The sequence below is a fragment of the Capra hircus genome, chromosome 1, assembly GCF_001704415.2.
Source record: "Capra hircus breed San Clemente chromosome 1, ASM170441v1, whole genome shotgun sequence".
Lineage (NCBI taxonomy): Eukaryota > Metazoa > Chordata > Mammalia > Artiodactyla > Bovidae > Capra > Capra hircus.
Window position 1 is genome coordinate 138,625,822 of NC_030808.1, and position 24,207 is coordinate 138,650,028.

At 40.4% G+C, this 24,207-nt stretch overlaps 1 protein-coding gene across 1 annotated transcript in view; it reads right to left on the reverse strand.

Moving 5' to 3' along the window:
- ATP2C1 (ATPase secretory pathway Ca2+ transporting 1) overlaps positions 1-24,207 on the reverse strand; it is a 153,112-nt gene that overhangs the window by 127,847 nt on the left and 1,058 nt on the right. The gene's annotated exons all lie outside the window — the stretch shown is intronic.

Below are 24,207 nucleotides of genomic sequence, written 5' to 3' on the forward strand. Positions count from 1 at the left end.
GTGGCCACAAGACTAGAAAAGATCACTTTTCATTCCAATCCCAAAGAATGGCAATGCCAAAGAATGTTCAAACTAATGCACAATTACACTCATTTCACAAGCTAGCAAGGTAATGCTCAAAATTCTCCAAGTTAGGCTTCAACAGTATGTGAACCAAGAACTCCCAAATGTTAAAGCTCGATTTAGAAAAGGCAGAGGAACCAGAGATCAAATTGCCAATATCCATTGGATCATAGAAAAACCAAGAGAATTCCAGAAAAGCATCTACTTCTGCTTCACTGACTATGCTAAAGCCTTTGACTGTGTGGATCACAACAAACTGTGAATATCTGGAAAAGAGTCATCATAAAAAAATTTCATTGTTGAGTGAATAAACATAATCCCACTGTTACTTTGCTTCTTGTTTTCTATGAACAAACAAAAACATGAGTCTCTGCTTTCCTTTAAAGCAAAAAAAAAAAAAACATGGTTCAAAGGTTTAAAAATGAACTCACATCTCCAAACCACGAAAGTGTTAGCCAGGACAACTTGATCTAAAGGAAAGAGGTACTAATCATTAACATGAGTATTAAGTATTGAGTACTGCCCAGAACAGGTGAAATTTCACACTTGGATTTTGAACTCAGGTAACCATTTGAAATTTAAAAATATCAATGTTGAGGTGGCTTCTTCTGTGCAAGTAGGAAATTTCAGCTGAGCTTGTGCTTTAGATTCTAATGGCATGCATATCAATGCCTGAGAAAGCCAAAAACACTCAAATTCTCAGTACAATCTTCAGTTAATTCTTTAGAGACATCTACTCATCAGTTATTTTCTTAGATCCACTGCATCTACTCTTAATTCTTGGAAAAGACGACTCAGAGATGAGGTGTAAGCCATAGGACTTAGAAAAACCAAGAAACTTAAATTGCTATTGGCCAATACCTCCTACTAACTTTGAAAGCCTTGCTTATGGGTTGGACGTCATAAGTAGTTGAAATTATTGGACAGATTCCATAGTGTGTCTGCCAGGCCCCTGCTGTGTTAGCAGTAATAGCCTCGGCCTCCCCCCTCCATTTAAAAGCTTCCTCAATTTCACATCAGTAACACCTTCAATCTCTCTTTACTCTGCTGCACACTGGGATCTGAGAAAGCCTTAGGAAAGGCTGCTTTCTTCAGACCTTCAAAATGATTCATTTTACACATAAAGTTTTCTACCCAACCATTTTCTAGAAGTGAAACACTTTTGCAAAGCTTGCATCTTTACCTGAACTTGTCCCCTGTCTTTCCAGGCCACCCACAGAAATTATTTCCCTCCACTGTGCTTCCCATTGGGAGAACAAATGAGAAAAAGGGCACCAAAATGCCATTATGATAATAAATGAAAGAGAAATCCACAGCCCAGAAATTTCCCAAAGCTTTATGAAGATGCTGAAGGTTAGCCTAGGACAATCAAACAAACAGACCATGTTTCTGTTGAGCATCCTACACAAAATGGAGGACCCACACCAAAGGGATGGTGCAAGATGGGTGATAGAGGAGGAGAATTGCCAATTGGCAGGAAGAAGCTTTAACAATACAAACAAACTTTTAAAGAATAAAAACTTCAGGTTAGAAAATCTGTCACTACAAATAAAGACCAGGGACTCTCCTGGTAGTCCAGTGGCTAAGAATCCACCTGCATGGGTTAGATCCCAGACAGGGAATGAAGATCCCACATGCCATGCTGCAACTACTTAGCCCACATACTCTGGAGCCTGGACAATGCAACGAAATATACCACATGGGACAACCAAGATCCCATGTGCCACAACTAATGCAGTAAAAAAAATATTTAAATATTTAAAAAAAAGATCAGATGGAAAATTAGATTAGCAGCACTTACAATATAAGCTCAGACAACTTTATTTTTGCTTTTTTCATTATAAAAGACAATGATCACGTAGCATCTTTCAGAAGGTATTTTAAATAATTTAATATTGCCAAATTATCCCCCTTTATTTGGGAGAGTAGGAAAATGCAGATTCTAGAAAGAAAAAGAGCTCTCTACAAGACAGGAACAAGTAAACTGAAGTACAGACTGGTGGCTTGAACCAATCCTACCAGTCCTCAGTTCAAAGAGTTGAGACCCAAACTATTTTCTAAGAAACATGCTTCACAACTACTGGGAATACTGGGCAGTGGTCCACTCTACTAGTTTGGTGCAGAGTAATTGAGGTTTTGCATTGTTGAATTTTGCCATTTGATATTGAAATACATTCTTGAATAAATGTGGTTTTGTTATACATCATTTTAATGCACATTTCTCACTTTATGGCTTTTTTTTTCCGCTCATTTCCTCATTATTATTTGCTGTTTACTTTGTTTTAGACTAGGGAAAGGATGTTGGACAAAAAGCAAATTTGAGTGATTTTCTTATTCAGATTCAAAATGGGTTGTAAAGCAGCAGAGACAACTCACAACATCAAAGTGCCTTTGGCCCAGGAACTGCTAATGAATATACAGTGCAGTGGTGGTTCAATAACTTTTGCGAAGGAGAAAAAAGCCTTGAAGATGAGGAGTGCAGCAGTGGTGGGTGATTGGAAGTTGACAACAACCAACTGAGAGTATTATCAAAAGCTGATCCCCTTACAACTACACAAGAAGCTGCCTAAGAACTCGATGTCAACCATTCCATGGTCATTCAGTATTTGAAGCAAATTGGGAAGGTGAAAAGGCCCCATAAGTGGGTGCCTCATGAGCTGACTGCAAATAAACAAAAATCGTCTAAACAACAACAATGGACCATTTCTCAATCAGCTCTTGATGTGCGATGAAAAGTGGATTTTATACAGCAACTGGTTATGAATAGCTCTGTGGTTGGACCAAGAAGAAACTTCAAACCACTTCCCAAAGCCAAACATGCACCCAAAAAGGGCATGGTCACTCTTTGTTGGTCTGCTGCCCGTCTGACCCACTACAGCTTTCTAAATCCTGGTAAAACCATTATATCTGAGAGGTATGCTCAGCAAATTGATGGAAAGTGAAAGTGAAAGTGTTAGTCACTCAGTCATGCCCAACTCTGTGTGACCCCATGGACCAAAGCCCACCAGGCTCCTCTATCCATGGGGATTCTCCAAGAAAGGCTACTACAGGGGGTGGGCATTCCCTTTTCCGGGGATCTTCCCGACCCCGGGATCGAAACTGAGCCTCCTGTCTTGCAGGCAGATTCTTTACCATCTGAGCCACCAGGGAAGCCCAGCAACTTGATGAGATGTCCTGAAAACTGCAACCCCTGCAACCGGCATTGCTCAGCAGAAAGTGCCCAATTCTCCACGACAAAGCCTGACCGCATACGGCACAGCCAGCCTTCAAAAGTTGAAGGAATTGGAGTATGAAGTTTGGCCTAATCTGCTATATTCACCAGAACTCTTGCAAACTGACTACCGCTTCTTCAAGCATCTTGACAACTTCTTGCAGCGAAGATTCTTCCAGAACCATCAGGAGGCAGAAAATGCTTTCCAAGCGTTTGTCAAATTCCAAAGCACAGTTTTTATGCTCTGGGAATAAACAAACATGTTGTCTGGCAGAAATTTGTGAATTGTAATTATTCCTATCTTGATTAATAAAGATGCATTTGAGACTCGTTTAGATTATTTAAAATTCACAGTCTGAAACTTCAGTTACATTTGCACCAACCTAACAAAATATTTAACAGTGAGCTGACAAACTAGAAATGGCATCAGGCACCATGAGGAGAGTAAAAAGAGCTTTGTTCTACTCCAAATGATAAAGCACATCTTGTAATGAGTGTTACAGTGATCCTCAAACATCCACCTACCAGCAGTTTCAGCATCACTTGTAGAGTTATAAGAAATGCAGATTTTTAGATCCTGCCCAGACCTACTAGTAATGCTCAAAATTCTCCAAGCCAGGCTTCAACAATACATGAACCGTGAAATTCCAGACATTCAAGCCAGATTTAGTAAAGGCAGAGGAACCAGAGATCAAATTGCCAACATAGGTTGGATCGTTGAAAACTCGAGAGAGTTCCAGAAAAACATCTACTTCTGCTTTATTGACTATGCCAAAGCCTTTGACTGTGTGGATCACAACAAACTGTGAAAAATTCTTCAAGAGATGGGCATACCAGACCACCTGACCTGCCTCCTGAGAAATCTGTATGCAGCTCAAGAAGTAACAGTTAAAACTGGGCATGGAACAACAGATTGGTTCCGAATCAGGAAAGGAGTACATCAAGGGTGTATATTGTCACCCTGCTTATTTAACTTATATGCAGAAGACATCATGAGAAATGCTAGATAGGATGAAGCACAAGCTGGAATCAAGATTACTGGGAGAAATACCAATAACCTCAGATATGCAGATGATACCACCCTTATGGCAGAAAGTGAAGAAGAACTCAAAAGCCTCTTGATGAAAGTGAAAGAGGAGAGTGAAAAAGTTGGCTTAAAGCTCGACATTCAGAAAACGAAGATCATGGCATATGGTCTCATCACTTCATGGCGAATAGATGGGGGAACAGTGGAAACAGCAACAGACTTTATATTTTGGGGCTCCCAAATCACTGCAGATGGTGACTTCAGCCATGAAATTAAAAGACACTTGCTCCTTGAAGAAAAGTTCTGACCAACATAGATAGCATATTAAAAAGCAGAGACATTACTTTGCCAACAAATGTCCATCTAGTCAAAGTGTAGGTTTTTCCAGTAGTCATGTATGGATGTGAGAGTTGGACTGAAAAGAAAGCTGAACACCAAAGAATTGATGCTTTTGAACTGTGGTGTTGAAGAAGACTCTTGAGAGTCCCTGGGACCACAAGGAGATCCAACCAGTCCATCCTAAAGGAAATCAGTCCTGAATATTCATTGGAAGGACTGATGCTGAAGCTGAAACTCCAATCCTTTGGCCACCTGATGCTAAGAACTGACTCATTTGAAAAGACCCTGATGCTGGGAAAGATTGAAGGCAGGAGAAAAAGGGGAGGACAGAGGATGAGATGGTTGGATGGCATCACTGACTCATGTCCATTGAGCCATTGAGTCCATTGAATAAACTGTGAGAGTTGGTGATGGACAGGGAGGCCTGATGTGTTACAGTCCATGGGGTCGCAAAGAGTCGGACACGACTAAGCAACTGAACTGAGACCTACTGGATCAGAAATTCTGGGTATTGGGCTCAGCAATAAATGACTTAACAAGCCTTCCTATTTTCCCCATGATTCTGAATGCTTGGAAGTACTATAGCCTTCTTATTACCATTCTTCTTCATGGAAAAGCCAATACCAAGGAAGTCAAGGCCTTTAATGCATAATCAAGCTATCAATCAGCCAACCCTGGAGCCTGTCCTACCACAAGACTTCCATTACTACAAGATAATAAACCTTTTCAGCTACTTTCAGCTAGAAACATCCTACTTGATAGAATCTTAAATGAGAAAAAATAGTTTACCTCATATACATAAGTTAAAAGATAGTCATTGATGCCTGTGCAAGTTAAGTCACTTCAGTACCGTCCGACTCTTTGCGATCCTATGGACTGTAGCCCCCAGGCTCCTCTGTCCATGGGATCCTCTAAGCAAGAATACTGGAATGGTGGCCATGCCCTCCTCCAGAGGATCTTCCCAAACCAGGGATCAAACCCATGTCTCTTACATCTCCTGCTTTGGCAGATAGATTCTTTACCACTAGCGCCACCTGGGAAGCTAAATGAGAAAACATATTTTACTTTAAATAAGTAGGTAAAAGTTAGTTGGTTGAGGCTTAGGCTGCTCCTATGCTGCTGCTGCTGCTGCTAAGTCACTTCAGTCGTGTCCGACTCTGTGCAACCCCGTAGACAGCAGCCCACCAGGCTCCCCCGTCCCTGGGATTCTCCAGGCAAAAATACTGGAGTGGGTTGCCATTTCCTTCTCTAATGCATGAAACTGAAAAGTGAAAGTGAAGTCGCCCAGTGGTGTCCGACTCTTCGTGACCCCATGGACTGCAGCCTACCAGGCTCCTCCGTCCATGGGATTTTCCAGGCAAGAGTACTAGAGTGGGGTGCCATTGCCTTTTCCGAGACTGCTCCTATACAAATTTTTAAAAATTCAATATCATATGACATATTTAAATGATAAAATGTTAAATAAATTACTTAAAATGCTAAAGGCAGTGTTAATTAATAGGAAGCTACAGAATAAGATGTAAGTAAAAACCACTGAACAAGAGTGACATCTGTTTTTTTAACAGATTTCCATACTAGTGTAGAAAGTTTTAAAATAGCTGTTGATTGCAGAAACTGCTTTGGGAAGTTTTTCTTATTACTGGTTAGGAGTATTTTAAAATTATGCAGCTACGCATTATATTTGGAAACATTATATCTTAGAATTTTTATTTTTTTAATGTAGTTGTGTTTCCTAACATAGACTTTTTCTTGTTTAATTCTTCAACGAATAACTACCAAGTGAAAGATTCTACTAGGAAATTGTTAAAAATTAAGTTTACACCTTCTTAAAGTATGACAGTCATTTTTTTTCACACACTTGAAAAAAATCTTGAAAAAAGATATTTATTACTTTAAAGTTTGGACACCATCTTTTTTCCATTTTATGACTCAAAGTATAAAATTAAAAGTTAAAAAGATGTGACATTAAAAAAAAATCTATTTATATTCTTCTCTAGTTTAAAAAGCCCTCTTCCAACAACACAAGAGAAGACTCTACACATGGACATCACCAGATGGTCTATACTGAAATCAGATTGATTATATTCTTTGCAGCCAAAGATGGAGAAGCTCTATGCAATCAGCAAAAACAAGACCAGGAGCTGACTGTGGCTCAGATCCCGAACTCCTTGTTGCAAGATTCAGACTTAATGTTAAAAACATAGGGAAAACCACTAGACCATTCAGGTATGACCTAAATCAAATCCCTTATGATTATAAAGTGGAAGTGACAAACAGATTCAAAGGATTCAATCTGATGGACAGAATGCTTGAAGAACTATGGACGGAGCATTGTGACATGGTAGAGGAGGCAGGGATCAAGACCATACCCAAGAAAAAGAAATGCAAAAGGCAAAATGGTTGTCTGAGGAGGCCTTACAAATAGCTGAGAAAAGAAGAGAAGCAACAGGCAAAGGAGAAATGGAAAGATATGCCCATTTGAATGCAGAGTTCCAAAGAATAACAAGGAGACATAAGAAAGCCTTCCTCAATGGTCAATGCAAAGAAATACAGGAAAACAATAGAATGGGTAAGACTAGAGATCTCTTCCAGAAATTTAGAGATACCAAGGGAACATTTCATGCAAAGATGGAAACAATAAAGAACAGAAATGGTATGCACCTAACAGAACCAGAACATATTAAGAACAAGTGGCAAGAATACACAGAAGAACTATACAAAAAAGTTCTTCATGTCCCAGATAACCACGAGGGTGTGATCCTTCACCTAGAGACAGACATCCTGGAATGCAAAGTCAAGTGGGCCTTAAGAAGCATCACTGTGAACAAAGATAGTGGAAGTAATGCAATTCCAATTGAGCTATTTCAAACCCTGAAAGCTGATGCTGTGAAAGTGCTGCACTCAATATGCCAGCAAATTTAGAAAACTCAGCAGTGGATACAGGACTTGGAAAGGTCAGTTTTCATTCCAATCCCAAAGAAAGGCAATGCCAAAGAATATTCAAAGTACCACACAATTGCACGCATTTCACATGCTAGCAAAGTAATGCTCAACATTCTACAAGTCAGGCTTTAACAATACGTGAATCATGAACATCCAGATGTTCAAACTGGATTTAGAAAAGCAGAGGAACCAGAGATCAAATTGCCAACATCTATTGAATCATCAAAAAAGTACGAGAGTTCCAGGAAAACATCTATTTCTGCTTTATTGACTAGGCCAAAGCCTTTGACTGTGTGGATCACAATAAACTGTGGACAATTCTCAAAGAGGTGGGAATACCAGACCACCTGACCTGCCTCCTGAGAAATCTGTATGCAGGTCAGGAAGCAACAGTTAGAACTGGACATGGAACAACAGACTGGTTCCAAATCGGGAAAGGAATACGTCAAGGCTGTATATTGTCACCCTACTTATTTAACTTCTATGCAGAGTACATCATGAGAAACGCTGGGCTGGATGAAGCACAAGCTGAAATCAAGATTGCTGGGAGAAATACCAATAACCTCAGATATGCAGATGATACCACCCTTACGGCAGAAAGTGAAGAAGAACTAAAGAGCCTCTTGATGAAAGTGAAAGAGGAGAGTGAAAAAGTTGGCTTAAAACTCAACATTCAGAAAACTAAGCTCATGGAATCTGGTCCCATCACTTCATGGTCAATCGATGGGGGAAATAATGGAAATGGTGAGAGACTTTATTTTGGGGGGCTCCCAAATCACTGCAGATGGTGACTTCAGCCATAAAATTAAAAGGAGCTTGCTCCTTGGAAGAAAAGCTATGACCAACATAAACAACATATTAAAAAGCAGAGACATTATTTTGCCACAAAGGTCCATCTAGTCAAAGCTATGGTTTTTCCAATAGTCGTGTATGGATGTGAGAGTTGGACTATAAAGAAAGCTGAGTGCCAAGGAATTGATGCTTTTGAACTGTGGTGTTGAAGACTCTTGAGAGTCCCTTGGACCACAAGGAGATCCAACCAGTCCATTCTAAAGGAAATCAGTTCTGAATATTCATTGGAAGGACTGATGCTGAAGCTAAAACTCCAATCCTTTGGCCACCTGGTGCTAAGAACTGACTCATTTGAAAAGACCTGGATACTGGGAAAGATTGAAGGCATGAGAAGAAGGGGAGGAGAGAGGATGAGATGGTTGGATGGCATAACCGACTCAATAGACCTGGGTTTGATTAAACTCTGGGAGTTGGTGGTGAACAGGGAAGCCTGGTGTGCTACAGTCCATGGGGTTGCAAAGAGTCAGATACATCTGAGCAACTGAACTGAACTGAACTAATTTACATGATTAAACTGCTCATTTGAATCCTGGAAAAATGCTGCCAAGGTAAAGATGCCAACATTGCACATTTGATTAGAGAATTTAAATTGCTTTTAAGAAAATTAGAATCAATTTTCACTGAACAGCCATCAAAACTACACATCTGTTTAGTATTTTTCAGTCGACATAACGTTTCATGTACATTATTAAATTTAATCCTCACAACCCTACGATGTTAGCAGACTAGCTCTATTTTTTTTATAGCTGACAAGTCTGAGACTCATAGGTGAAGTTTCTTGTATAAAGAATTTCTCACTATTTAATGTCAAAGCCAGGAGCCAAATATCCACCTTGGCTTCAATTTCCTTAAAAATTCCACAGTGGCCATTAGAAATACAGAAGAAGGTATCCTCTCTATTGAATTATCTTTTATAGTTTATCATTTTGTTTCATTAAATTATTGGCATCTTTCAAGCCCATTAATCCTGAGCCTAGAATATCTCACCAGGGACTTCCCTGGTGGCTCAGTCAGTAAAGAATCTGCCTGCGATGCAGGAGACTCAGATTCGACCCCTAGGTTGGGAAGATCCCCTGGAGAAGGGCATGGCAACCCACTCCACTATTCTTGCTGGAGAATTCCCATGAACAGAGGAGACTGGCAGAGTAGAGTCCATGGGGCTGCAAAGAGTCAGACATGACTGAGCGGCTAACAGTTTCACTTTCATAGCTCATTTGGAGACATTCAAGAGTGCATTAATTAATAGGGACTTGATTCTAGAACATTCTTGGTCATTGTCTACATTTATTCATTTGTTCTTATCTAACCTTCAGACACCATCAACGGGAAAATCATGCTCCAAGTAGAAGATGTTTTAGAATTCCTTGGATTTATCTTCTCACAGTTGAAAATTACTATTAAAATGAAACTGTTATAATAATCACAAACAGGCATTTTAGAGAGATTATTCAATAAGTAACTGAGACATGTTCATTAACATGCTGTATTGGAAAATCAACAGAATACATTTTAAGCATGTGTTCTAAGGATCTAAACAAGAGGCACTAAATAGTATTAGGAATACTAATTTCATCTTTCCAACTTGTAAAATGTTCCTTTGTCCTTAGTATTTATAATTATACTTACATATTTACCAGAGTAGGGGTAACGAAAAAACTGAGAGATATATTTTTAAATGCTAAGACCTCATAATGGCTTCAGATAGCATGAAGGACATAACAACTATTATACCTTTTCTATATTCTGCAGTTTAAACCAACAATTAAAGGTGTCAGTTGCTGTATCAGTTCAGCCAGTAAATAGCTACAAAAGAACTATAGATAAAATGTATTTTCAATTATTTTCTTAAAAGAATAAGACAAAGACACGGTTTAATGATGTCTTCCATTAAAGTATTGTATCACACTAGTAGGACTTGTAGGTCTTCATAGAACCGTGCAACATCAGCTTCTTCAGCGTTACTGGTTGGAGCACAGACTTGGATTACTGTGATACTGAATGGTTTGCCTTGGAGACGAACAGAGATCATTCTGTCATTTTTGAGATTGCGTCCAAGTACTGCATTTCAGGATCTTTTGTTGACCATGATGGTTACTCCATTCCTTCTGAGAGATTCCTGCCCGCAGTAGTAGATATAATGGTCATCTGAGTTAAATTCACCCATTCCATTTCATTTTAGTTCGCTGATTCCTAGAATGTCAACATTCATTCTTGCCATCTCTTGTTTGACCACTTCCAATTTGCCTTGATTCATGGACCTGACATTCCAGGTTCCTATGCAATATTGCTCTTTACAGCAACGGACCTTGCTTCTATCACCAGTCACATCCACAACTGGGTATTGTTTTTGCTTTGGCTCCATCCCTTCTTTCTTTCTGGAGTCATTTCTCCACTGATCTCCAGTAGCGTGTTGGGCACCTACTGACCTGGGGAGTTCCTCTTTCAGTATCCTATCATTTTGCTTTTTCATACTGTTCATGGGGTTCTCAAGGCAAGAATACTGAAGTGGTTTGCCATTCCCTTCTCCAGTGAACCACATTCTGTCAGACCTCTCCACCATGATCCGCCCATCTTGGGTTGCCCCGTGGGCATGGCTTAGTTTCATTGAGTTAGACAAGGCTGTGGTCCCTGTGTCCTTTTCATTATAGGGGACTGGAATGCAAAAGTAGGAAGTCAAGAAACACCTGGAGTAACAGGCAAATTTGGCCTTGGAATGAGGAATGAAGCAGGGCAAAGACTAATAGAGTTCTGCCAAGAAAATGCACTGGTCATAGCAAACCCCCTCTTCCAACAACACAAGAGAAGACTCTACACATGGACATCACCAGATGGTCAACACCGAAATCAGACTGATTATATTCTTTGCAGCCAAAGATGGAGACGCTCTATACAGTCAACAAAAACAAGACCAGGAGCTGACTGTGGCTCAGATCATGAACTCCTTATTATCAAATTCAGACTCAAATTGAAGAAAGTAGGGAAAACTGCTAGACTATTCAGGTATGACCTCAATCAAATCCCTTATGATTATACAGTGTAAGTGAGAAATAGATTTAAGGGCCTAGATCTGATAGATAGAGTGCATGATGAACTATGGAATGAGGTTCATGACATTGTACAGGAGACAGGGATCAAGACCATCCCCATGGAACAGAAATGCAAAAAAGCAAAATGGCTATCTGGGGAGCCCTTACAAATAGCTGTGAAAAGAAGAGAGGCAAAAAGCAAAGGAGAAAAGGAAAGATATAAGCGTCTGAATGCAGAGTTCCAAAGAATAGCAAGAAGAGATAAGAAAGCCTTCTTCAGTGATCAATGCAAAGAAATAGAGGAAAATAACAGAATGGGAAAGACTAGAGATCTCTTCAAGAAAATTAGAGATACCAAGGGAACATTTCATGCAAAGATGGGCTCAATAAAGGACAGAAATGGTATGGACCTAACAGAAGCAGAAGATATTAAGAAGAGGTGGCAAGAATACACAGAAGAACTATACAAAAAAGATCTTCACGACCCAGATAATCACGATGGTGTGATCACTCATCTAGAGCCAGACATCCTGGAATGTGAAGTCAAGTGGGCCTTAGAAAGCATCACTATGAACAAAGCTAGTGGAGGTGATGGAATTCCAGTGGAGCTATCTCAAATCCTGAAAGATGATGCTGTGAAAGTGCTGCACTCAATATGCCAGAAAATTTGGAAAACTCAGCAGTGGATACAGGACTGGAAAAGGTCCGTTTTCATTCCAATCCCAAAGAAAGGCAATGCCACAGAATGCTCAAACTACTGCACAATTGCATTCATCTCACATGCTAGTAAAGTAATGCTCAATTCTCCAAGCCAGACTTCAGCAATACGTGAACCATGAACTTCCAGATGTTCAAGCTGGTTTTAGAAAAGGCAGAGGAACCAGAGATCAAATTGCCAACATCCTCTGGATCATGATAAAAGCAAGAGAGTTCCAGAAAAACATCCATTTCTGCTTTATTGACTAGGCCAAAGTCTTTGACTGTGTGGATCACAAGAAACTGTGGACAATTCTGAAAGAGATGGGAATACCAGACCACCTAACCTGCCTCTTGAGAAATCTGTATGCAGGTCAGGAAGCAATAATTTGAACTGGACATGGAACAACAGACTGGTTCCAAATAGGAAAAGGAGTACGTCAAGACTGTATATTGTCACCCTACTCATTTAACTTATATGCAGAGTACATCATGAGAAACGCTGGGCTGGAGGAAGCACAAGCTGGAATCAAGATTGCCGGGAGAAATATCAATAACCTCAGATATGCAGATGACACCACCCTTATGGTAGAAAGTGAAGAGGAACTAAAGAGCCTCTTGATGAAAGTGAAAGTGGAGAGTGAAAAAGTTGGCTTAAAGCTCAGCATTCAGAAAACGAAGATCATGGCATCTGGTCCCATCACTTCATGGGAAATAGATGGGGAAACAGTAGAATCAGTGTCAGACTTTATTTTTTTGGGCTCCAAAATCACTGCAGATGGTGACTGCAGCCATGAAATTAAAAGACGCTTACTCCTTGGAAGAAAAGTTATGACCAACCTAGATAGCATATTCAAAAACAGAGACATTACTTTGCCCACTAAGGTCCGTCTAGGCAAGGCTATGGTTTTTCCTGTGGTCATGTATGGATGTGAGAGTTGGACTGTGAAGAAGGCTGAGCGCCAAAAATTGCTGCTTTTGAACTGTGGTGTTGGAGAAGACTCTTGAGAGTCCCTTGGACTGCAAGGAGACCCAACCAGTCCATTCTGAAGGAGATCAGCCCTGGGATTTCTTTGGAAGGAATGATGCTAAAGCTGAAGCTCCAGTACTTTGGCCATCTCATGCGAAGAGTTGACTCATTGGAAAAGGCTCTGATGCTGAAAGGGATTGAGGGCAGGAGGAGAAGGGGACGACAGAGGATGAGAGGGCTGGATGGCATCACTGACTCGTTGGACGCAAGTCTGAGTGAACTCCAGGAGTTGGTGTTGGACAGGGAAGCCTGGCGTGCTGCGATTCATGGGGTCGCAGAGTCGGACCCAACTGAGCAACTGAACTGAACTAGTAGGGCTGGGACAACTGTAGCTGGAGATTTCGACAGAAACCTGTGAAGCTGTAAGTCATCATCACTATCCCCCTGGCTTTAGCAATGACTCTCCATCTTCTAAAGGGCACATGTGCTGTTCTTGAAAAAGTAGAGCAACCCCTGTCAACCTTGATTTTGGAAATACATGTCATCAAATGATCTATATCAGTAGTTCTCAAACTATGTTCCTTGTCACCTTAGAACTTCTCAGAAATGCAGATTTGGGGCTCTGCCCTCAGACCTGCTGAATTAGCAACAGTACGGGTAGGGCCCTGCAGTCTGTATTATGGTATTTTAGGTTTAAGTACTGATATACAAGAAATATAAAACTTCTGTGTAAAAAAGTCCTCAATTCCAAAGAACAGCTGAGAATGTATATCTGAATTTTAAGCCTCCTCCAGCACTCTTTTTTTTTTTTGGCCATGTGGCATGCAGGACCTTAGTACCCCAACCAGGGATCAGAACTGAACTCCCCTCAGTGGAAGCTCAGAATCTTAACCACTAGACCACCAGGGAAATCCGTAAACCTCTTCCAGCACTCTTAAATCATATATGGCTTTGACCTTTGATTAGTTATCTGTTGGCCTAAGACCAGTTATTTTAAAAGACTAAGGGAAAGGGCACAGAAGAGATGATTCTTCTCCCCTCTTAAGTAACGCTGAGCATCGCATGTGTATAGCGATAGAACTTTCATATGGGACAGAACTGAAGCACAGTGCAGCGGCAGGGGAGCTATGGTTGGGTTCTCAGCTATGAATTCAACCCTTGTTCTCCTATTTCAGGTTTGAAGACCTCTGGAACAACGCTTCTTTGACCAGGTGTATCAGGTTTTAGCACCACCAGTTATAAAGTGGGGGAAGTTTCATAGACAAAAATGCCGTTACTCTTGAAATGGTGTGTTCGTCAGAGAAACAGTTTCATCCCTCAAAAACAAAACAACAGCAACAAAAAACTATGTAGTATTTCAGAGGTTATAAAAAAAATTTTCGGTACATTATACAGAAATTATATGGTGGATACAGAGCAAAAGTGTAATTTTTCAGCTTTGGTGAAATAGGATTTGACACTAATCAATCACTTTAAACAATTTGATTATAAACTATGTATTCATTATATAAGACCAAAATACTTCAATAATATAATCTATTAATGATATTGTTCACAATGGATTACCAAAATCATTCTGGTAAAAACAAAGATTATATTAACAGTAAAAAAAATGATAATAAACTTATTTTAAGGTGTACTTATAGGCCATACTCTAGTTTAGTGATAAATATTATAATAAACTTAATGGTACAGGACACAGTTATAAGAACAGTTACTCATTTAGAACAACGGAAAAGAAGCAAGATGAGTCAACAGTTTCCACTAAAAGGAAAACATACCCAAGAAAGCTAGGTGTTCAAATACATTACCAGTGAGAACAATTCAGTAAAGAGACCCAACATAAAGGTGATTTTATCCAGACACAAATTAGAGTAACTATGTTATAACTGCATATAACAGTGAGTTTACAAAAGCTTGATTACATCTCAGTGAAATCTTAAAGACTTTCTTTAGTGTTCCTATAATTTTTCTACTGTGTCATCTTTAACAGCAATAACATGTTCTTTCTCTATGTGTATTAACTGGCCTGCTTGGAAGGATAGCAAATGGTGTATTTAATATTAATTAGACCAAAATGGGAGTTTTGAGATCTATTGTAAAACATATAACCCCATTACAAATAATGTCTTTTGCAAATATAAATGGGGGTGGGGGTGAGGAAATCTTTGAGTTTGAGCAGTTCCAGAACATCTTCATCTCCATGGTACTATTTACTATAGTACAAAATACACTGAAAGAATATCCTTTGCCTCATTCAATGATTTGGGGAGCTCAGGCTGTTCAGAACAGGACCTCATTCATTACTTTGGAAGCCTATACCCTATGGAAGCATATACCCTATGGCATATACTCTTGCATATTGTAGTAAAACACTATTTTGTTTCTTTTGCCTGTTTGTTATACCATCTTTCCAGAGCTGGATTTTCTTGGAAACCAAGAAAAAAATTAAGTTTGAGGGCCCCTCGCTTGCAGATGTACCTTTTAAGGTCCTAAAAGACTGCTAGGTCTCATGGTTTGGTAAAATTTACAAAAGATATTTTAACTGCAAATGACTTTAGACCACTCTTTTTGCTGACTTTTCTCCCTTCACATGTCTCCTGTCATAGCACTGATGCAGCCAAGGGCAAAATTCTGAATCTGGCTTAAAGGAAGTTGAGATGAGGAGACATTTAGATTGTATTTGGATTTAGTGACATATAAATGTGGTTTGTAGTCATGTCTGTGTATGGTTAAGTCATTGGTAGCTGTCCTGGTAGGACATCTAGGAATATTCTCACTACCTATAATCCTAAATCACAAGACCTGAAATCTTTACATAAGTGTGTCCAGTGGTGCCCAGCACCTGAAGTGTATGGGTGGTAAAGGAGAAACAGAGCCAGAAACTAATCAACTTTTCTAGACTCTAATAAAAACCAAATATAAATTAACCCTGTTAGGAATATCTGAATTATCTTTTGATGATCTCTTTAGAAAATATTAGAAAATCATTTTCACACAAAGTGGTGATCAAAAACTCTGTAGTCTAAAAATGTAGGAACAAAACATCTTAGGATGTATCCATGATTTAGCAAAAATGCATATTTTTTTTTAGATTTTGTGATGTTTATTATATTTGTCACCCAAATCTGTAATTCATTGAGGTTTCTTATTCCATTCTAAGTCTTCACTTTATATCCGATTTAATACTATAATTTTGTATTCTTTTTCTTAAAAGAAGCTTCCCCAAATTGACTAACCTTCAAACCTTTCAAAAACATAGATCTCTACCTAAAGGGATTTAATGTGTCTTTCCTACACCGTAGTTATGATGGTTTTATTTTTTAACTCCTTTATTCTCAATTAATGAGAGAAAACACCAGGAGAAAAAGGACGAAAAGAAAGGAAGAGGCAAGGGAAAGAAGGGAAGAAAGGGCCCTTACTGATGGAGGTATCTCAGTATGAGGCAGTGAACCAGACTGTGGAGTCAGACAGGCAAACCTGGAGCTGAAATCTTACTGCAATCATGTGTAAGCTATGTGCCAAGCTATATGCTAACCCTAACCTCACCTCCTGAAACCTCAGTTTTCTCACTCATAAAGTGAGGATAATAAATGACAACATATATAAAGTATATTGCCAAGTGCCTGGCACATAAGACATTTAGTAGAAATTTTTAATTTCTTCTTATTTTTTTTTAACTTTTTGGCTGTACCACAGGGAAAGCTGGATCTTAGTTCCCTGACCAGGCATGGAACCTGGACCCCCTGCAGTTGGAACCTGGAATCTTAGCCACTGGACCACCAGGGACATCCCTAAATTCCTTATTCTTGAATGAATAATCCAAGTTGTATTTCTTGAAATAATCTTACTAATATGCTACCTTTAGGATGCACAGGAAAGAGATAATTTCAGCATTTTTCCTGCTCTCTTCACAGCACACTATGAGCAGTACAACACATGTGGGAAGCTCATTTCTTTTTCTGCTAAAGCATGAAACTATTTGTACAAGGTGAGAAAATATGTCATCTTTCATTCTGAACAAAAGTTAGCAAATAAAATGTTACAAACTGTCTGAGAAGTGGGATAGGATAGCAAATTTAGGAATCTGCATTAAAAAAAGCTACATTGTAGTTTAAAAAAAAAGGGCTTCATATTTGAGTTAATGTGATTTTTTTCAAAAGCAAAGGATTTGGTGTTTATCCATTTCATCCTATGGTTCAAAGACATCTGAGCACAGTAGATTAGGAAAGTTTAGAAGCAGATAACAAGATTAGAAGTAACTCAGAAGTTAACTCAGGGTCCAGGTGTCTCCCAGGCGTGTCTAAAACTCCACAGCTATGACAACATGGACAAGAAGAGAGGAACACTTTCCAAAGAGACCATAATAAGCAACTGATTTTCAGCACTAAATGCAGAAAAAAAGGAAGGTAAAAGAGGCTTGATATCAAGCGGGGAAAGTGGTTAAAATGTACTGCTAAGTCACTTCAGTTGTGTCCGACTCTGTGCGACCCCATAGATGGCAGCCTACCAGGCTCCCCCGTCCCTGGGATTTTCCAGGCAAGAACACTGGAGTGGGTTGCCATTTCCTTCTCCAATGCATGAAAGTGAAAAGTGAAAGTGAAGTCGCTCAGTCGTGTCCGACTCTTTGCGACCCCATGGACTGCAGCCTACCAGGCTCCTCTGCCCATGGGATTTTCCAGGCAAGAGTACTGGAGTGGGGTGCCATTGCCTTCTCCATTAAAATGTCATGCAATAACTAAAATTTTTCCATGTACCCATTCATCAATGACTGCAGAAGTATACTTAGTTATTTATCTTTATACTGAAGAGGTTATAAAACCTGTAAAACTATGGGTGCAGGTAGTTCAGTGGTGGATCAGGCTCAGAAAAGCTAGTCATTGGTGCCTAAGCTTTTCCCCTGAGGTGTTTTCTGGATGTAGCTATATTTCCCTTCCTTAATGGAGGATTACACGCTACATGAATCTCCAAAGATGTTGGATTCTGTTTTCTTCGGCTTTTGATTCCAGAGTGGCATGCTCAGACTGTGGAGTATTTACCACTGAGTCAAACAAATGAACTCTAGCTTGTGTACCTGCATCGTCTTTGTTCCTTGTTGTTCAGTTGCTCAGTCGTGTCCAACCCTTTGCAGCCCAATGGATTGCAGCATATCAGGCTTCCCTGTCCTCCACTATCTCCTGGAGTCTGCCCAAACTCACGTCCATTGAGTCAGTGATGCCATCCAACCATATCATCCTCTGTCATCCCCTTCTCCTCCTGCCTTTTGTCTTTCCCAGCATCAGGATCTTTTCCAATGAGCCAGCTTTTCATATCAGGTGGCCAAAGTATTGGAGCTTCAGCTTCAGCATCAGTCCTTCTGAAGAATATTCAGGGTTGATTTCCTTTAGGATTGACTGGTTTGAGCTCTTTGCTGTCCAAAGGACTCTCAAGAGTCTTCTCCAAAACCACAGTTTGAAACCATCAGTTCTTCGGTACTCAACCTTCTTTATGAACCAACTCTCACATCCATACATGACTACTGGAAAAACCATAGCTTGGACAATTTGGACCTTTGTTGGCAAAGGTCTCTGCTTTTTAATATGCTATCTTGGATTGTTATAGCTTTTCTTCCAAGGAGCAAGGGTTTTTTAAATTTCATGGCTGCAGTCACCATCTGCAGTGATTTTGGAGCCCAAGAAAATAAAGTCTGTCACTGTTTCCATTGTTTCCCCATCTATTTGCCATGAAGTGATGGGACCAAATGCCATGATCTAGGTTTTTTAAATGTTGGGTTTTAGGCCAGCTTTTTCACTCTCCTGTTTTCACTTTCATCAAGAGATTCTTTAGTTCCTCTTCACTTTCTGCCCTTAGGGTGGTGTCATCTGCAGATCTGAGGTTATTGATATTTCTCCCGGCAATGCTAGATTCCAGCATTTTGCATGAGTCACCTTCATTCCTAAGGGGTCTGAATCATCTTTCTATTCACTGCATCAGAATAGTGGTGCTGATATGGGCCTCATGTGTCATTCACTCTTCTCTTTCATGATGCAGAAACCATCACTACACCATCTCTCAAGGAGGGTCACATACCCTGCACTCCGCAAAAGGTGGCCCCTTGTTTTGCCTCACTTTTTTAGAAAGTTCATCCTTTTTATTGTATCCCAACTCTCCCTACGGTTCTACTCATTAGTTATGGTTATTTCCTCTGGGACCTCCCAAAGACCACCTCCATTTTCCTCCACAAATTGGCCCTATGTGTCTTGTGAAACACACAAGGAACAAGTCCATACACAGAACAATCACCCCTTACATTTCTTCCTCACAGAGCCTAAAATTCAGGATTCCTTCCAACAGCTCAGAATAGCATTCATTATCTGCCTAGACCCCTCCCCACTGCCACCCTCACCACCCAGCCCCTGAGAACCAATTCCACAAATGAGTTCTTAGTGCCTTCCAGGCAAAAGGCACTTTATTTGCCCTCCAGGACATACTGGGAAGCAAGTGGCCGCCAAATAGGTGCTCAGTTGCTACTGGGATGAGCACAGCAACAGGGAGCTATAAGGTGCCTCCAAAGTAATACATGCTGAGGAGAGGGGACAAGGTAAGAGAGTCAGAAAAGGCTGCCCTCAGGGACCGCATATTGAATTAACACCTGACGGAGGGTAGGTATTAACTATGGGAAGATAATGAGTAACAGTTGGGACCAAGGCCTAACCAGGATGTGACAGGGATGCAGAGAGTGGAGAAGGAGCCTGGAGTTGGGGTGCAGAGACCAAAGGCAGGCTCACAGCAGGAAAGCGCATGGGGGCTGGCAGCGTGGTGAGGCTGGGAGTTTCACAGTCAGTTTGTCTCTGGAAGACCCCCTAACTGCAGTGAGAAGAACCCATTAGACAGGAGAGCAGTGGCTGGAGGGAGACCAATGAAACGGCTGTCGCAATATTTCAGATAAGAAGAGAGCTGGCCTCCTGGGCTAGGGTGGCAAGAGGAAGAAGTAGATTGAATAACTGGGGGCATGCTGCTGCTGCTGCTGCTGCTGCTAAGTCGCTTCAGTCGTGTCCGACTCTGTGTGACCCCATAGACGGCAGCCCACCAGGCTCCCCTGTCCCTTGGATTCTCCAGGCAAGAACACTGGAGTGGGTTGCCATTTCCTTCTCCAAGGCATGAAAGGGAAAAGTGAAAGTGAAGTCACTCAGTCATGTCCGACTCTTCGTGACCCCATGGACTGCAGCCTACCAGGCTCCTCCATCCATGGGATTTTCCAGGCAAGAGTACTGGAGTGGGGTGCCATTGCCTTCTCTGAATTGAGGGCATACTTGGGGATAAGACTGAAAGGATTTGCTGATAAGTTAGATATTGACTGAGGGAGCAGAAAGTGCTGGAGATGACTCCTAGGTCTCTGCCTGAGTAGCAGGATGGATGGTGGTACATTCTCTCAGAGAAGACAGGTTTGGGAGAGAGAGTATGAGAGTGTGTGCCATGACCAGAAGAAGATTCATCTTCATCCAAGCCATCAATCACAGTCCTTGGGTGTTTATAGGCTCTGAAGTGCTGCAGACACACTTGTTTGTGTCCCCCAAGCCTGTATGCTGAAACCCTAACCCCAGTGTGATGGCATTAGGAGAGGGGCCTTTGGTAGGTGACAGGTCATGAGAAGAGAGCCCACATGAATGGCATTAGTGACCTTATTAAAGAGAAGCTGGAAAGCTCCCTCCTCTCTTTCTGCGATGTGAGGACACAGCCTAGAAGTCAGCATCTGAACGTGGGAAGCGGGTCTCACCAGATACCAGATTAGCTGGCACCTGGATCTTGTACGTTCAGCCTCCGGAACTGTGAGAAATAAACTTCTGCTGTTTATAAGTGTATGATATTTTGTTACAGCAGCCCAAACAGACTGAGGCATGAAGAAAACCACTGGAGACTTTTTATTTGGTGAATAAACAGCTCTCTTTTTAAAATTTCTCCCTTCAGATACAGACTGTTGAATTTACCATGATAAACTAGTTCAACTTTTGATGTCATATTTAATAGTCCCAAATATTAAGGTTCCGCTTCATATTATCACAGCAATTTAACTGTCAATGTTGCTTAATTTAACTATCAGTGTTGCTTTGTATACAATCATGCAAATTCCTCTACAGAAATGGGGTAGAGTCTCTGCCCTCTACCTTAAATTCTACAAGGATCATCTTTTCTTCCTGCTTTTAAAGTATTAAAACTTTTTCTCTACCCAAGCACAAGGACAAGGAGGAAATGGCTTTAGTTTTCCCCTGAGATGTCATTTGAAGTACCAATAGCAATTCATGAATTTTTTTGGAGGCTTTTAAAAATGGATAACTTTGGTATACTATCAAAATATAATAATATACTTACTTAAGAAGCTAACAATTCTTAATATTTCTTAAACCAAGCTGTAGTAAAGTTTCTATCATTTTACCTAGAGAGGAAAGCCTGCATCAGCAACCCAACACCCTATGCAGTGTTCCAAATCTCAACATAGCTTTTTGGGGGCATCTGAGGAGACTCCTTAATTTTTATTCTGTCATTCAGAACAGACATAAGAGCCAAAATGAGGAACTAAGTTTCTAAGATTCAAATTAAATCCAAATATTTATTTAACAACCCACCAAGAAGGTTGGTATTTACTAAGAAACAAAGCAAGAAATAAAACTTGAGTGATCCTGTTTAACTGGAAAACTTTCCTTAAGCCACTGAAGAGAAACTTTAGAACAGCCTACAAAACAAAATCCGGTTCTAATCTGTACAGTATAGATATTGCGCATAACCCCTGACCCCCCCTCCAAAGACCATTCTCCTCATTTTAAACAAACTAATCAGGGCAGGTCTTGAGCCACAAAATACTTGCTATGATAGCAGTGTATGGTTTTTGCCTCATATTATAAACACTTGAGAACAGCTCTTTCTACTAATTAAGACTGCAAACATCACAGAGGGGGTATACTACACCTGATCCTCATCACCCATAAAAATGCTCCACACACAATATATATGAGAAACTTGCCTAATCATCAAAAGAATTCCACAAAACAAGATGACAAAGCAGAGCTCTGTTAACATGGCAGTCAGTCCTCGCTAGGTCACCATTTGTATTCATATTTATATATGAGGACATCATTGGTGACATGGTTACATTTTCAGATAACAAGAATATGGAGAGATAGCAAAAAAATTATGGGTATTAATTTTGTTGGAAGATGATATTATACTAGTTCAAGGGTCTAATTCCAAAAAGTATATTTATTTATAGCTATTGTAAGTGCCCTCTGGCCCCCAAGATCACTCTCCTTCTCCTAAGCAAATTTGCCATTAAATAGGCAAGACCTGTCAGGTCAGCTCTTAGATCTAATTTCTTGTTCAGAAAGAAGTCTTTCTGTTCAAGAGACAGGAAGGCCCCAGGTCATTTCCCAAGTTCTTGTCTATTCAGTTCAGTTCAGTTCAGTCACTCAATCAATCGTGTCCGACTCTTTGCGACCCCATGAATCACAGCACGCCAGGCCTCTCTGTCCATCACCAACTCCCGGAGTTCACTCAGACCCACGTCCATCGAGTCAGTGATGCCATCCAGCCATCTCATCCTCTGTCGTCCCCTCCTCCTCCTGCCCCCAATCCCTCCCAGCATCAGAGTTTTTTCCAATGAGTCAACTCTTCGCAGTCATCCTCTATGTCCTGATCCCTCATCTGTAGGATACATGGAAGAAGAGATTCAAGTTGATGAAGCCACCTCAGGGCAGTATAATCTGTGTTGCTATCACTAGATCGTTAAGAGATCAAGCATGGTAAAATGGATCAGTTTAAAGCCAAGCGTATGAGAGTTCCAATTTGCCTTCAGCACTTGCTGGCTGGTGGCCTTGGGCAAGGCCTCTTACAGTCTGAAAGTCTGCCTTCCCTCACCTTTGTATTGAGGATCCATCCTATGGGAATATAAGGATTAGAGATAGCTAATGCAGGTCCTAAAACTATACACATTAGCAACCTCCTTTCTAACTTTCCAATGAGCTTTCCAAGGTTAGCCATGACTGACTTTGACCTCATTTCTCTAATTCTGTGAGACCTTATGCTGCAGAGCTGTTAACTGGTTTCAGAAAGGAACTGAATATGTTATTTTTCTTACTGTCTCCATTAGTTTACATAGTGAGTTAAGAAATCAGCACAATGCTCGTTGCTATTTCAGGTCATCCCAAATGGTTGTCAACTGGGGAGGGGACCATCCACTCAGCCCAAGACAGAGGATCCTATTAAATTCTAACAGTCCTCTGAATGTATTTTGCAGCATTTAAAAAATAAACTTAAAGAAAAAAAAATATACAAGCCATATAGCCACATGTCTAAAAATTTACAGATACTGAGAAAAGGGCGCGGCAATTACCTAATCCACATTCCACAGTTCCAGCCCCATCCTTTTAGCCTCCTCTCCCTCCCCTCCCCGCTTCATGAGGCCTGAAGAAGCCTGTGGGTGTGGACTTAGCCAATGTGGCTAACCCAGAAACAGCACTTGTGTTTCTGGCTTTCCACTTAAAAAGCAAGCATATACTGAGACTTGGAAACCAAGAGATCTCCTTGTAATGCCAACACCTTGCCTAAATAAGAGATAATCTAGACCAGCCTAACCCTCTTAGTTAGCACGGTCTGAATTTCCAGCACTTGTAAAATCTTTAAAGGAACTGCATAAGAGCAGTTTCCCCTCAAACAGTAATAATAATTCTTATTTTTCTGAATTATGCATCAACTTTTGGGGAAACCTATCATTAGAGGATTTTCTGTCTGCTGACCTTTGCTTTCTCATCTTGGAAGTGTTTTATTAAGTAGGGCACCTTGTTTAAATACAGGTCACTGCTCCTATCTCCCATGAGGTTTTGCAGTTCTAGTTACTAGCGTGATACATACACAATTTATGACTTTTTGGGGTCTTCGATGTGGCTCCACATTTGTCCTTTACCACTACCATCCTTTTTCCTAAACTAGATTTAAGTGAATCAAACACAGCTATTTCTTCTTACACTTTGGTATGATTCAGAAAAATAGTTTTAGGAAATGCCTTTTCATAGATTATAAGGGATAGAATAAGATAAATCTCAAAACAGTA